Genomic DNA, 16308 nt, shown 5'->3' on the forward strand with positions numbered 1-16308 from the left:
TTTGATTCCTTCGAAAGAAAAGAATATCTTAGTTTTCTTTAATTTTTGGTCAAAATTTTAGTATGTAGGTAATTACAATTGCTCTCCCACGAAATTGCATCAAAATTTTTTGCATCATTTCAAAATGCTGTATCATTCAATGGCATCTGATGTGTTTTAGATTGATGTATTCAAGCTGGGCTCGAACCCGGGCAGCTAACAATATGTTCTTTCCCTGAGTGAAATATTGCTATAATTTCATTAAACTGACATGGTAATATTTCAGGATATTTTCTTGTACATTTGACTAAGCGTTCCTCTCTCATGAATGAGAGTACCTAAGTAAAGAACTTAAAATTAGAAATGGTTCTTACGTTAAAATTCTGAATGAAGTATTTCTTTTATGGTTTATGACTTTTGTTTCCAAGATGTTCTTCGAAATCTGTTTTTAGAATGGTGTTTTTGAGCCCTTTCTAAAAATAAATCTATAAAAGTATATATGTATAGCACTTTTAATGTTAATATATTGCGAGTTTGTTTCTTACTCTTTTTCTATCTGTTATGTCACTAATTCTGTGTGTGAATTAAGATAGTTTAATATATAATACCTGCTTGAAAGCTAACAGTAAAGTTTATTTTGTTTATTTGTGATTTAAAATTACCTGCCTATTGTCTTTTGCACCATCTTTCTACCAGCGCTGAAATTATTTACTCTTCTCAAAGATCATTATCCCTTTTATTCTGTGTATCCGTAATAACTGTCTAATTTTTTTTTCTTTCATTGTTCATGTTGTACCCATACAATAAAAACCCCCTTCGCTTACTGTACTTCTGTCGTATTAGGAAAATCATTTGCTTTTCTATCGACTGCAGTCATGATTTTAGTAAAAATGTAGCACATTGCTAGAATTTAAAACAAAGAAGGCTACTTTTGAAGTTTTGTATATTAAGAAACAATATTAGATAGTTCTCTTTGTGTATAATTATTCTTTAATTTCAAAGTAGTTAAAATCTAATGATTCCTTTTGTGCACTCTTGGATTGCAGAACATGATATCATGAAAGAAAAAGAACGAAGACGAAAAGAACGGAGAAATAATGCAGAACAAAAAGACATCTGTGGCTGGTAATTTTTGTTTTATATTAACTTTATTTCCACTAGAAATGCTTGAATTTTATAATTTGTACGTCCCGTTTCACAATTTGCTTTATATTGGAGTTTTACTAGTTATAAATTTTACATGAACGCTTCACATTACATTTTAATGTTTAGGGTAGCATTTATGCATTAATTTTGTAGGTTTTGAATTCCATATTCAAGTGTCTGATTTGGTGCTTTCTTTATATTGTGTTGTAATATTGGGAGTGAGGTGGTACTGATAATCACACTTTAAATATCAGAAGTCTGAGATTTCTTAGAGTTCTGTTGCTTAGTAGTGGTTTCAAAATGACTGCTGTTGTGTAATTTCTTTCCATGTGGCCTCCTTTCGCATTACGAGAAGGAGGCTAAACATTTTTCTCTCTGTGTGGCCTAATAGTTTCCCTGTCCAACGGGTCTTCTCTTCATAACAGGTCAGTGTAATTGCACTGCTTGTGTATAAACGAATTTTGTTTCAGTTTTTTCCGAATGTAGAGTCTCTCTATCAAGTGCTCTTTCTCTTAAAAGCCACTGAAAGTTAAATGTTGAACAAAAAAGAAATGTAAATAAAATTTAATGAGTACTCGTAAAGAAAGTTAGTGGAGCCAAATTGTCTTCTGTTAAGGCTGTTCAAAATGTGCTTTTTCTTAGTTGTTTTAAGCATACTTTATTATTTTTTCCCTTAATATGAACTATTTTGGCATATTGTGAAGTTTTATGAACCAATTTGAGAAGATCTTTTTAAAATTGATTCCATAAGTAAAAAATTCATTTTGAAATCATATCAGAGATGTTTTATTATTTTCGAAGTAAAATTCTGCAGATTAACTTTCAACTTTGTTTTGAAAAGCGCTCTGAAAGTTTCTTTTGGACTTCTTTCCGTGCTCTTGGCAAATGCATGACAGAATTATTTTCTGAAAAAGCTGATGTCTTTTGCTTATAATAATGACTGATGCAACTGTAACCGTGTCGCTCTAAAGAGCACATGTTTCCCAGTAGTTCTTTTAAAGTGTCCTGTTTTTTCTTTTATTGGGTCAATCTCCGCTAAAAGATCAGATGTTGCTCTTGTCTTATTTAACAATTCCTTCATCTTATCTTCAGTTAAGAGCTCTTCTTCGTAATGAGCGCTTTTATTGTCAAGGGGTTTTATAAGCACCCAATTCTTCTTTTGTAATTTTCTGATTCATTGTTTGACTTCTCTGTCTTTCATATGTGAAAATTCTTCGGCATCCTTTGCTTTTGAGATTTTAAGATTTTTTAAACTTCATTTTCAGTCGATGGAAATTGTTTAAAGTAGGAGATAAATTCTTTCCGGTGTCGATGGATAAATGTTGAACCACGTATGAATGAAATTCTAGCAGTGGACAAGTTAAATAGCTTTTTGAGATATTCTTGATCTTAATTAGGATGAAAATCAGTTATTCCCATTTCTAGATCAGTAGAATTGTTATTTAACATATTTGCAATCTTTTACCATTTTCTTAAATACTAGTATTATGTAATGGATTTGAAGTGAATAAAGTAGTTGGCCTAATTTTAAATACACTCAAAATATCTAATTTAGAAACTAACTTAAGTTCGATGAGATTTTCCAAATATTTATTTCAGTTTTCTTATATTTCACGCTTTCGTTCTCGAGATTTTCAAAGTGGCAAAACGTACATTACGTTATAGTAAAAATGTATATTCCTTATATTTGTGTAATCCTTTCACAAAATTAATTTGATTTAAAATGAATTTATAATACCCTTTAATTCAAAGACTTTAGTCTAGTTCTCTCCTCCCCCTCAAGTTTAAGATTTAGTTATTATGTCTGTAAAATGGCTAAATCATAGAACCAGGTATGTTCAATAATTTCTTCATAAGTTTCGTTTCTGAATTTTAAAAATTCTATGAAACTTTTGTAACAGAAGCTGGGATAGAACCTAGGCAGCCAGACAGAATGTACCTTCTCTGAGTGAAAATTTCTATCATTTCATTGAAAGTGACCTTATAATAAATATTTCAGAATAAACCCTCTTTCTGTAACACTAATAATTGTATATAGAGTTTTTTTAATGTTTTTATAATGCATGTTTGGTTCTTACAATATTTTGAGCTATTATATTACTAATTCTGTATGTGAATTAATACAGTTTAATGTAGAATGCCTGCTTCAATGCTAAAAGTAAAGTATTTGAATTATGTTTTACCTTTCGTCTGTTTTCAGACGTAGGTTCTATTCTACAATTTACGGAATTTCTCTTTATTGGATATCTCACATAGCTGAGAAAATTTCATTCCTATGTTTAGGTTTTATAGTACAATATGTTGAGCATCCCTATATTAGTATATGGCTTTGATTCCTTCGAAAGAAAAGAATATCTTAGTTTTCTTTAATTTTTGGTCAAAATTTTAGTATGTAGGTAATTACAATTGCTCTCCCACGAAATTGCATCAAAATTTTTTGCATCATTTCAAAATGCTGTATCATTCAATGGCATCTGATGTGTTTTAGATTGATGTATTCAAGCTGGGCTCGAACCCGGGCAGCTAACAATATGTTCTTTCCCTGAGTGAAATATTGCTATAATTTCATTAAAGTGACATGGTAATATTTCAGGATATTTTCTTGTACATTTGACTAAGCGTTCCTCTCTCATGAATGAGAGTACCTAAGTAAAGAACTTAAAATTAGAAATGGTTCTTACGTTAAAATTCTGAATGAAGTATTTCTTTTATGGTTTATGACTTTTGTTTCCAAGATGTTCTTCGAAATCTGTTTTTAGAATGGTGTTTTTGAGCCCTTTCTAAAAATAAATCTATAAAAGTATATATGTATAGCACTTTTAATGTTAATATATTGCGAGTTTGTTTCTTACTCTTTTTCGATCTGTTATGTCACTAATTCTGTGTGTGAATTAAGATAGTTTAATATATAACACCTGCTTCAAAGCTAACAGTAAAGTTTATTTTGTTTATTTGTGATTTAAAATTACCTGCCTATTGTCTTTTGGGCCATCTTTCTACCAGCGCTGAAATTATTTACTCTTCTCAAAGATCATTATCCCTCTTATTCTGTGTATCCGTAATAACTGTCTAATTTTTTTTCTTTCATTGTTCATGTTGTACCCTTACAATAAAAACCCCCTTCGCTTACTGTACTTCTGTCGTATTAGGAAAATCATTTGCTGTTCTATCGACTGCAGTCATGATTTTAGTAACAATGTAGCACATTGCTAGAATTTAAAACAAAGAAGGCTACTTTTGAAGTTTTATATATTAAGAAACAATATTAGATAGTTCTCTTTGTGTATAATTATTCTTTAATTTCAAAGTAGTTAAAATCTAATGATTCCTTTTTTCCCCTTGGCCTCTTCTAGTGTAATTTGTCATCATTTTTGTGCACTCTTGGATTGCAGAACATGATATCATGAAAGAAAAAGAACGAAGATGAAAAGAACGGAGAAATAATGCAGAACAAAAAGACATCTGTGGCTGGTAATTTTTGTTTTATATTAACTTTATTTCCACTAAAAATGCTTGAATGTTATAATTTGTACGTCCCGTTTCACAATTTGCTTTATATAGGAGTTTTACTAGTTATAAATTTTACATGAACGCTTCACATTACATTTTAATGTTTAGGGTAGCATTTATGCATTAATTTTGTAGGTTTTGAATTCCATATTCAAGTGTCTGATTTGGTGCTTTCTTTATATTGTATTGTAATATTGGGAGTGAGGTGGTACTGATAATCACACTTTAAATATCAGAAGTCTGAGATTTCTTAGAGTTCTGTTGCTTAGTAGTGGTTTCAAAATGACTGCTGTTGTGTAATTTCTTTCCATGTGGCCTCCTTTCGCATTACGAGGAGGAGGCTAAACATTTTTCTCTCTGTGTGGCCTAATAGTTTCCCTGTCCAACGGGTCTTCTCTTCATAACAGGTCAGTGTAATTGCACTGCTTGTGTATAAACGAATTTTGTTTCAGTTTTTTCCGAATGTAGAGTCTCTCTATCAAGTGCTCTTTCTCTTAAAAGCCACTGAAAGTTAAATGTTGAACAAAAAAGAAATGTAAATAAAATTTAATGAGTACTCGTAAAGAAAGTTAGTGGAGCCAAATTGTCTTCTGTTAAGGCTGTTCAAAATGTGCTTTTTCTTAGTTGTTTTAAGCATACTTTATTATTTTTTCCCTTAATATGAACTATTTTGGCATATTGTGAAGTTTTATGAACCAATTTGAGAAGATCTATTTAAAATTGATTCCATAAGTAAAAAATTCATTTTGAAATCATATCAGACATGTTTTATTATTTTCGAAGTAAAATTCTGCAGATTAACTTTCAACTTTGTTTTAAAAAGCGCTCTGAAAGTTTCTTTTGGACTTCTTTCTGTGCTCTTGGCAAATGCATGACAGAATTATTTTCTGAAAAAGCTGATGTCTTTTGCTTATAATAATGACTGATGCAACTGTAACCGTGTCGCTCTAAAGAGCACATGTTTCCCAGTAGTTCTTTTAAAGTGTCCTGTTTTTTCTTTTATTGGGTCAATCTCCGCTAAAAGATCAGATGTTGCTCTTGTGTTATTTAACAATTCCTTCATCTTATCTTCAGTTAAGAGCTCTTCTTCGTAATGAGCGCTTTTATTGTCAAGGGGTTTTATAAGCACCCAATTCTTCTTTTGTAACTTTCTGATTCATTGTTTGACTTCTCTGTCTTTCATATGTGAAAATTCTTCGGCATCCTTTGCTTTTGAGATTTTAAGATTTTTTAAACTTCATTTTCAGTCGATGGAAATTGTTTAAAGTAGGAGATAAATTCTTTCCGGTGTCGATGGATAAATGTTGAACCACGTATGAATGAAATTCTAGCAGTGGACAAGTTAAATAGCTTTTTGAGATATTCTTGATCTTAATTAGGATGAAAATCAGTTATTCCCATTTCTAGATCAGTAGAATTGTTATTTAACATATTTGCAATCTTTTACCATTTTCTTAAATACTAGTATTATGTAATGGATTTGAAGTGAATAAAGTAGTTGGCCTAATTTTAAATACACTCAAAATATCTAATTTAGAAACTAACTTAAGTTCGATGAGATTTTCCAAATATTTATTTCATTTTTCTTATATTTCACGCTTTAGTTCTCGAGATTTTCAAAGTGGCAAAACGTACATTACGTTATAGTAAAAATGTATATTCCTTATATTTGTGTAATCCTTTCACAAAATTAATTTGATTTAAAATGAATTTATAATACCCTTTAATTCAAAGACTTTAGTCTAGTTCTCTCCTCCCCCTCAAGTTTAAGATTTAGTTATTATGTCTGTAAAATGGCTAAATCATAGAACCAGGTATGTTCAATAATTTCTTCATAAGTTTCGTTTCTGAATTTTTAAAATTCTATGAAACTTTTGTAACAGAAGCTGGGATAGAACCTAGGCAGCCAGACAGAATGTACCTTCTCTGAGTGAAAATTTCTATCATTTCATTGAAAGTGACCTTATAATAAATATTTCAGAATAAACCCTCTTTCTGTAACACTAATAAATGTATATAGAGTTTCTTTAATGTTTTTATAATGCATGTTTGGTTCTTACAATATTTTGAGCTATTATATTACTAATTCTGTATGTGAATTAATACAGTTTAATGTAGAATGCCTGCTTCAATGCTAAAAGTAAAGTATTTGAATTATGTTTTACCTTTCGTCTGTTTTCAGACGTAGGTTCTATTCTACAATTTACGGAATTTCTCTTTATTGGATATCTCACATAGCTGAGAAAATTTCATTCCTATGTTTAGGTTTTATAGTACAATATGTTGAGCATCCCTATATTAGTATATGGCTTTGATTCCTTCGAAAGAAAAGAATATCTTAGTTTTCTTTAATTTTTGGTCAAAATTTTAGTATGTAGGTAATTACAATTGCTCTCCCACGAAATTGCATCAAAATTTTTTGCATCATTTCAAAATGCTGTATCATTCAATGGCATCTGATGTGTTTTAGATTGATGTATTCAAGCTGGGCTCGAACCCGGGCAGCTAACAATATGTTCTTTCCCTGAGTGAAATATTGCTATAATTTCATTAAAGTGACATGGTAATATTTCAGGATATTTTCTTGTACATTTGACTAAGCGTTCCTCTCTCATGAATGAGAGTACCTAAGTAAAGAACTTAAAATTAGAAATGGTTCTTACGTTAAAATTCTGAATGAAGTATTTCTTTTATGGTTTATGACTTTTGTTTCCAAGATGTTCTTCGAAATCTGTTTTTAGAATGGTGTTTTTGAGCCCTTTCTAAAAATAAATCTATAAAAGTATATATGTATAGCACTTTTAATGTTAATATATTGCGAGTTTGTTTCTTACTCTTTTTCGATCTGTTATGTCACTAATTCTGTGTGTGAATTAAGATAGTTTAATATATAACACCTGCTTCAAAGCTAACAGTAAAGTTTATTTTGTTTATTTGTGATTTAAAATTACCTGCCTATTGTCTTTTGGGCCATCTTTCTACCAGCGCTGAAATTATTTACTCTTCTCAAAGATCATTATCCCTTTTATTCTGTGTATTCGTAATAACTGTCTAATTTTTTTTTCTTTCATTGTTCATGTTGTACCCTTACAATAAAAACCCCCTTCGCTTACTGTACTTCTGTCGTATTAGGAAAATCATTTGCTGTTCTATCGACTGCAGTCATGATTTTAGTAACAATGTAGCACATTGCTAGAATTTAAAACAAAGAAGGCTACTTTTGAAGTTTTGTATATTAAGAAACAATATTAGATAGTTCTCTTTGTGTATAATTATTCTTTAATTTCAAAGTAGTTAAAATCTAATGATTCCTTTCCCCCCCCCCCCTTGGCCTCTTCTAGTGTAATTTGTCATCATTTTTGTGCACTCTTGGATTGCAGAACATGATATCATGAAAGAAAAAGAACGAAGACGAAAAGAACGGAGAAATAATGCAGAACAAAAAGACATCTGTGGCTGGTAATTTTTGTTTTATATTAACTTTATTTCCACTAGAAATGCTTGAATGTTATAATTTGTACGTCCCGTTTCACAATTTGCTTTATATAGGAGTTTTACTAGTTATAAATTTTACATGAACGCTTCACATTACATTTTAATGTTTAGGGTAGCATTTATGCATTAATTTTGTAGGTTTTGAATTCCATATTCAAGTGTCTGATTTGGTGCTTTCTTTATATTGTATTGTAATATTGGGAGTGAGGTGGTACTGATAATCACACTTTAAATATCAGAAGTCTGAGATTTCTTAGAGTTCTGTTGCTTAGTAGTGGTTTCAAAATGACTGCTGTTGTGTAATTTCTTCCCATGTGGCCTCCTTTCGCATTACGAGGAGGAGGCTAAACATTTTTCTCTCTGTGTGGCCTAATAGTTTCCCTGTCCAACGGGTCTTCTCTTCATAACAGGTCAGTGTAATTGCACTGCTTGTGTATAAACGAATTTTGTTTCAGTTTTTTCCGAATGTAGAGTCACTCTATCAAGTGCTCTTTCTCTTAAAAGCCACTGAAAGTTAAATGTTGAACAAAAAAGAAATGTAAATAAAATTTAATTAGTACTCGTAAAGAAAGTTAGTGGAGCCAAATTGTCTTCTGTTAAGGCTGTTCAAAATGTGCTTTTTCTTAGTTGTTTTAAGCATACTTTATTATTTTTTCCCTTAATATGAACTATTTATGCATATTGTGAAGTTTTATGAACCAATTTGAGAAGATCTATTTAAAATTGATTCCATAAGTAAAAAATTCATTTTGAAATCATATCAGAGATGTTTTATTATTTTCGAAGTAAAATTCTGCAGATTAACTTTCAACTTTGTTTTGAAAAGCGCTCTGAAAGTTTCTTTTGGACTTCTTTCCGTGCTCTTGGCAAATGCATGACAGAATTATTTTCTGAAAAAGCTGATGTCTTTTGCTTATAATAATGACTGATGCAACTGTAACCGTGTCGCTCTAAAGAGCACATGTTTCCCAGTAGTTCTTTTAAAGTGTCCTGTTTTTTCTTTTATTGGGTCAATCTCCGCTAAAAGATCAGATGTTGCTCTTGTGTTATTTAACAATTCCTTCATCTTATCTTCAGTTAAGAGCTCTTCTTCGTAATGAGCGCTTTTATTGTCAAGGGGTTTTATAAGCACCCAATTCTTCTTTTGTAATTTTCTGATTCATTGTTTGACTTCTCTGTCTTTCATACGTGAAAATTCTTCGGCATCCTTTGCTTTTGAGATTTTAAGATTTTTTAAACTTCATTTTCAGTCGATGGAAATTGTTTAAAGTAGGAGATAAATTCTTTCCGGTGTCGATGGATAAATGTTGAACCACGTATGAATGAAATTCTAGCAGTGGACAAGTTAAATAGCTTTTTGAGATATTCTTGATCTTAATTAGGATGAAAATCAGTTATTCCCATTTCTAGATCAGTAGAATTGTTATTTAACATATTTGCAATCTTTTACCATTTTCTTAAATACTAGTATTATGTAATGGATTTGAAGTGAATAAAGTAGTTGGCCTAATTTTAAATACACTCAAAATATCTAATTTAGAAACGAACTTAAGTTCAATGAGATTTTCCAAATATTTATTTCAGTTTTCTTATATTTCACGCTTTAGTTCTCGAGATTTTCAAAGTGGCAAAACGTACATTACGTTATAGTAAAAATGTATATTCCTTATATTTGTGTAATCCTTTCACAAAATTAATTTGATTTAAAATGAATTTATAATACCCTTTAATTCAAAGACTTTAGTCTAGTTCTCTCCTCCCCCTCAAGTTTAAGATTTAGTTATTATGTCTGTAAAATGGCTAAATCATAGAACCAGGTATGTTCAATAATTTCTTCATAAGTTTCGTTTCTGAATTTTTAAAATTCTATGAAACTTTTGTAACAGAAGCTGGGATAGAACCTAGGCAGCCAGACAGAATGTACCTTCTCTGAGTGAAAATTTCTATCATTTCATTGAAAGTGACCTTATAATAAATATTTCAGAATAAACCCTCTTTCTGTAACACTAATAAATGTATATAGAGTTTCTTTAATGTTTTTATAATGCATGTTTGGTTCTTACAATATTTTGAGCTATTATATTACTAATTCTGTATGTGAATTAATACAGTTTAATGTAGAATGCCTGCTTCAATGCTAAAAGTAAAGTATTTGAATTATGTTTTACCTTTCGTCTGTTTTCAGACGTAGGTTCTATTCTACAATTTACGGAATTTCTCTTTATTGGATATCTCACATAGCTGAGAAAATTTCATTCCTATGTTTAGGTTTTATAGTACAATATGTTGAGCATCCCTATATTAGTATATGGCTTTGATTCCTTCGAAAGAAAAGAATATCTTAGTTTTCTTTAATTTTTGGTCAAAATTTTAGTATGTAGGTAATTACAATTGCTCTCCCACGAAATTGCATCAAAATTTTTTGCATCATTTCAAAATGCTGTATCATTCAATGGCATCTGATGTGTTTTAGATTGATGTATTCAAGCTGGGCTCGAACCCGGGCAGCTAACAATATGTTCTTTCCCTGAGTGAAATATTGCTATAATTTCATTAAAGTGACATGGTAATATTTCAGGATATTTTCTTGTACATTTGACTAAGCGTTCCTCTCTCATGAATGAGAGTACCTAAGTAAAGAACTTAAAATTAGAAATGGTTCTTACGTTAAAATTCTGAATGAAGTATTTCTTTTATGGTTTATGACTTTTGTTTCCAAGATGTTCTTCGAAATCTGTTTTTAGAATGGTGTTTTTGAGCCCTTTCTAAAAATAAATCTATAAAAGTATATATGTATAGCACTTTTAATGTTAATATATTGCGAGTTTGTTTCTTACTCTTTTTCGATCTGTTATGTCACTAATTCTGTGTGTGAATTAAGATAGTTTAATATATAACACCTGCTTCAAAGCTAACAGTAAAGTTTATTTTGTTTATTTGTGATTTAAAATTACCTGCCTATTGTCTTTTGGGCCATCTTTCTACCAGCGCTGAAATTATTTACTCTTCTCAAAGATCATTATCCCTTTTATTCTGTGTATTCGTAATAACTGTCTAATTTTTTTTTCTTTCATTGTTCATGTTGTACCCTTACAATAAAAACCCCCTTCGCTTACTGTACTTCTGTCGTATTAGGAAAATCATTTGCTGTTCTATCGACTGCAGTCATGATTTTAGTAACAATGTAGCACATTGCTAGAATTTAAAACAAAGAAGGCTACTTTTGAAGTTTTGTATATTAAGAAACAATATTAGATAGTTCTCTTTGTGTATAATTATTCTTTAATTTCAAAGTAGTTAAAATCTAATGATTCCTTTCCCCCCCCCTTGGCCTCTTCTAGTGTAATTTGTCATCATTTTTGTGCACTCTTGGATTGCAGAACATGATATCATGAAAGAAAAAGAACGAAGACGAAAAGAACGGAGAAATAATGCAGAACAAAAAGACATCTGTGGCTGGTAATTTTTGTTTTATATTAACTTTATTTCCACTAGAAATGCTTGAATGTTATAATTTGTACGTCCCGTTTCACAATTTGCTTTATATAGGAGTTTTACTAGTTATAAATTTTACATGAACGCTTCACATTACATTTTAATGTTTAGGGTAGCATTTATGCATTAATTTTGTAGGTTTTGAATTCCATATTCAAGTGTCTGATTTGGTGCTTTCTTTATATTGTATTGTAATATTGGGAGTGAGGTGGTACTGATAATCACACTTTAAATATCAGAAGTCTGAGATTTCTTAGAGTTCTGTTGCTTAGTAGTGGTTTCAAAATGACTGCTGTTGTGTAATTTCTTCCCATGTGGCCTCCTTTCGCATTACGAGGAGGAGGCTAAACATTTTTCTCTCTGTGTGGCCTAATAGTTTCCCTGTCCAACGGGTCTTCTCTTCATAACAGGTCAGTGTAATTGCACTGCTTGTGTATAAACGAATTTTGTTTCAGTTTTTTCCGAATGTAGAGTCACTCTATCAAGTGCTCTTTCTCTTAAAAGCCACTGAAAGTTAAATGTTGAACAAAAAAGAAATGTAAATAAAATTTAATTAGTACTCGTAAAGAAAGTTAGTGGAGCCAAATTGTCTTCTGTTAAGGCTGTTCAAAATGTGCTTTTTCTTAGTTGTTTTAAGCATACTTTATTATTTTTTCCCTTAATATGAACTATTTATGCATATTGTGAAGTTTTATGAACCAATTTGAGAAGATCTATTTAAAATTGATTCCATAAGTAAAAAATTCATTTTGAAATCATATCAGAGATGTTTTATTATTTTCGAAGTAAAATTCTGCAGATTAACTTTCAACTTTGTTTTGAAAAGCGCTCTGAAAGTTTCTTTTGGACTTCTTTCCGTGCTCTTGGCAAATGCATGACAGAATTATTTTCTGAAAAAGCTGATGTCTTTTGCTTATAATAATGACTGATGCAACTGTAACCGTGTCGCTCTAAAGAGCACATGTTTCCCAGTAGTTCTTTTAAAGTGTCCTGTTTTTTCTTTTATTGGGTCAATCTCCGCTAAAAGATCAGATGTTGCTCTTGTGTTATTTAACAATTCCTTCATCTTATCTTCAGTTAAGAGCTCTTCTTCGTAATGAGCGCTTTTATTGTCAAGGGGTTTTATAAGCACCCAATTCTTCTTTTGTAATTTTCTGATTCATTGTTTGACTTCTCTGTCTTTCATACGTGAAAATTCTTCGGCATCCTTTGCTTTTGAGATTTTAAGATTTTTTAAACTTCATTTTCAGTCGATGGAAATTGTTTAAAGTAGGAGATAAATTCTTTCCGGTGTCGATGGATAAATGTTGAACCACGTATGAATGAAATTCTAGCAGTGGACAAGTTAAATAGCTTTTTGAGATATTCTTGATCTTAATTAGGATGAAAATCAGTTATTCCCATTTCTAGATCAGTAGAATTGTTATTTAACATATTTGCAATCTTTTACCATTTTCTTAAATACTAGTATTATGTAATGGATTTGAAGTGAATAAAGTAGTTGGCCTAATTTTAAATACACTCAAAATATCTAATTTAGAAACGAACTTAAGTTCAATGAGATTTTCCAAATATTTATTTCAGTTTTCTTATATTTCACGCTTTAGTTCTCGAGATTTTCAAAGTGGCAAAACGTACATTACGTTATAGTAAAAATGTATATTCCTTATATTTGTGTAATCCTTTCACAAAATTAATTTGATTTAAAATGAATTTATAATACCCTTTAATTCAAAGACTTTAGTCTAGTTCTCTCCTCCCCCTCAAGTTTAAGATTTAGTTATTATGTCTGTAAAATGGCTAAATCATAGAACCAGGTATGTTCAATAATTTCTTCATAAGTTTCGTTTCTGAATTTTTAAAATTCTATGAAACTTTTGTAACAGAAGCTGGGATAGAACCTAGGCAGCCAGACAGAATGTACCTTCTCTGAGTGAAAATTTCTATCATTTCATTGAAAGTGACCTTAAATTAAATATTTCAGAATGAACCCTCTTTCTGTAACACTAATAAACGCATATAGAGTTTTTTTAATGTTTTTATAATGCATGTTTGGTTCTTACAATATTTTGAGCTATTATATTACTAATTCTGTATGTGAATTAATACAGTTTAATGTAGAATGCCTGCTTCAATGCTAAAAGTAAAGTATTTGAATTATGTTTTACCTTTCGTCTGTTTTCAGACGTAGGTTCTATTCTACAATTTACGGAATTTCTCTTTATTGGATATCTCACATAGCTGAGAAAATTTCATTCCTATGTTTAGGTTTTATAGTACAATATGTTGAGCATCCCTATATTAGTATATGGCTTTGATTCCTTCGAAAGAAAAGAATATCTTAGTTTTCTTTAATTTTTGGTCAAAATTTTAGTATGTAGGTAATTACAATTGCTCTCCCACGAAATTGCATCTAAATTTTTTGCATCATTTCAAAATGCTGTATCATTCAATGGCATCTGATGTGTTTTAGATTGATGTATTCAAGCTGGGCTCGAACCCGGGCAGCTAACAATATGTTCTTTCCCTGAGTGAAATATTGCTATAATTTCATTAAACTGACATGGTAATATTTCAGGATATTTTCTTGTACATTTGACTAAGCGTTCCTCTCTCATGAATGAGAGTACCTAAGTAAAGAACTTAAAATTAGAAATGGTTCTTGCGTTAAAATTCTGAATGAAGTATTTCTTTTATGGTTTATGACTTTTGTTTCCAAGATGTTCTTCAAAATCTGTTTTTAGAATGGTGTTTTTGAGCCCTTTCTAAAAATAAATCTATAAAAGTATATATGTATAGCACTTTTAATGTTAATATATTGCGAGTTTGTTTCTTACTCTTTTTCGATCTGTTATGTCACTAATTCTGTGTGTGAATTAAGATAGTTTAATATATAACACCTGCTTCAAAGCTAACAGTAAAGTTTATTTTGTTTATTTGTGATTTAAAATTACCTGCCTATTGTCTTTTGGGCCATCTTTCTACCAGCGCTGAAATTATTTACTCTTCTCAAAGATCATTATCCCTTTTATTCTGTGTATCCGTAATAACTGTCTAATTTTTTTTTCTTTCATTGTTCATGTTGTACCCATACAATAAAAACCCCCTTCGTTTACTGTACTTCTGTCGTATTAGGAAAATCATTTGCTTTTCTATCGACTGCAGTCATTATTTTAGTAACAATGTAGCACATTGCTAGAATTTAAAACAAAGAAGGCTACTTTTGAAGTTTTGTATATTAAGAAACAATATTAGATAGTTCTCTTTGTGTATAATTATTCTTTAATTTCAAAGTAGTTAAAATCTAATGATTCCTTTCCCCCCCCCCCTTGGCCTCTTCTAGTGTAATTTGTCATCATTTTTGTGCACTCTTGGATTGCAGAACATGATATCATGAAAGAAAAAGAACAAAGATGAAAAGAACGGAGAAATAATGCAGAACAAAAAGACATCTGTGGCTGGTAATTTTTGTTTTATATTAACTTTATTTCCACTAGAAATGCTTGAATGTTATAATTTGTACGTCCCGTTTCACAATTTGCTTTATATAGGAGTTTTACTAGTTATAAATTTTACATGAACGCTTCACATTACATTTTAATGTTTAGGGTAGCATTTATGCATTAATTTTGTAGGTTTTGAATTCCATATTCAAGTGTCTGATTTGGTGCTTTCTTTATATTGTATTGTAATATTGGGAGTGAGGTGGTACTGATAATCACACTTTAAATATCAGAAGTCTGAGATTTCTTAGAGTTCTGTTGCTTAGTAGTGGTTTCAAAATGACTGCTGTTGTGTAATTTCTTCCCATGTGGCCTCCTTTCGCATTACGAGGAGGAGGCTAAACATTTTTCTCTCTGTGTGGCCTAATAGTTTCCCTGTCCAACGGGTCTTCTCTTCATAACAGGTCAGTGTAATTGCACTGCTTGTGTATAAACGAATTTTGTTTCAGTTTTTTCCGAATGTAGAGTCACTCTATCAAGTGCTCTTTCTCTTAAAAGCCACTGAAAGTTAAATGTTGAACAAAAAAGAAATGTAAATAAAATTTAATTAGTACTCGTAAAGAAAGTTAGTGGAGCCAAATTGTCTTCTGTTAAGGCTGTTCAAAATGTGCTTTTTCTTAGTTGTTTTAAGCATACTTTGTTATTATTTCCCTTAATATGAACTATTTATGCATATTGTGAAGTTTTATGAACCAATTTGAGAAGATCTATTTCAAATTGATTCCATAAGTAAAAAATTCATTTTGAAATCATATCAGAGATGTTTTATTATTTTCGAAGTAAAATTCTGCAGATTAACTTTCAACTTTGTTTTGAAAAGCGCTCTGAAAGTTTCTTTTGGACTTCTTTCCGTGCTCTTGGCAAATGCATGACAGAATTATTTTCTGAAAAAGCTGATGTCTTTTGCTTATAATAATGACTGATGCAACTGTAACCGTGTCGCTCTAAAGAGCACATGTTTCCCAGTAGTTCTTTTAAAGTGTCCTGTTTTTTTGTTTTATTGGGTCAATCTCCGCTAAAAGATCAGATGTTGCTCTTGTGTTATTTAACAATTCCTTCATCTTATCTTCAGTTAAGAGCTCTTCTTCGTAATGAGCGCTTTTATTGTCAAGGGGTTTTATAAGCACCCAATTCTTCTTTTGTAATTTTCTGATTCATTGTTTGACTTCTCTGTCTTTCA

At 30.6% G+C, this 16308-nt stretch overlaps 1 long non-coding RNA gene across 9 annotated transcripts in view; it reads left to right on the forward strand.

Annotated features, from left to right (window-relative positions):
• The window catches only part of LOC146993078 (uncharacterized), a 138793-nt gene that overhangs the window by 64257 nt on the left and 58228 nt on the right, over window positions 1–16308 (forward strand). For 8 of the 9 annotated variants that reach the window (XR_015038691.1, XR_015038692.1, XR_015038696.1 and 5 more), the window contains exon 4: window positions 14969–15086. This is a non-coding gene — a long non-coding RNA (uncharacterized LOC146993078). Of the gene's footprint in view, window positions 1–4478; window positions 4597–7976; window positions 8095–11471; window positions 11590–14968; window positions 15087–16308 lie in introns of all 9 variants that reach the window. The other variant, XR_015038699.1, reaches the window with a different exon arrangement.

This window comes from Stegodyphus dumicola, chromosome X1 (genome assembly GCF_044657685.1).
Source record: "Stegodyphus dumicola isolate Sdum_Otavi_A_Nest chromosome X1, ASM4465768v1".
In the NCBI taxonomy this organism is placed as follows: domain Eukaryota; kingdom Metazoa; phylum Arthropoda; class Arachnida; order Araneae; family Eresidae; genus Stegodyphus; species Stegodyphus dumicola.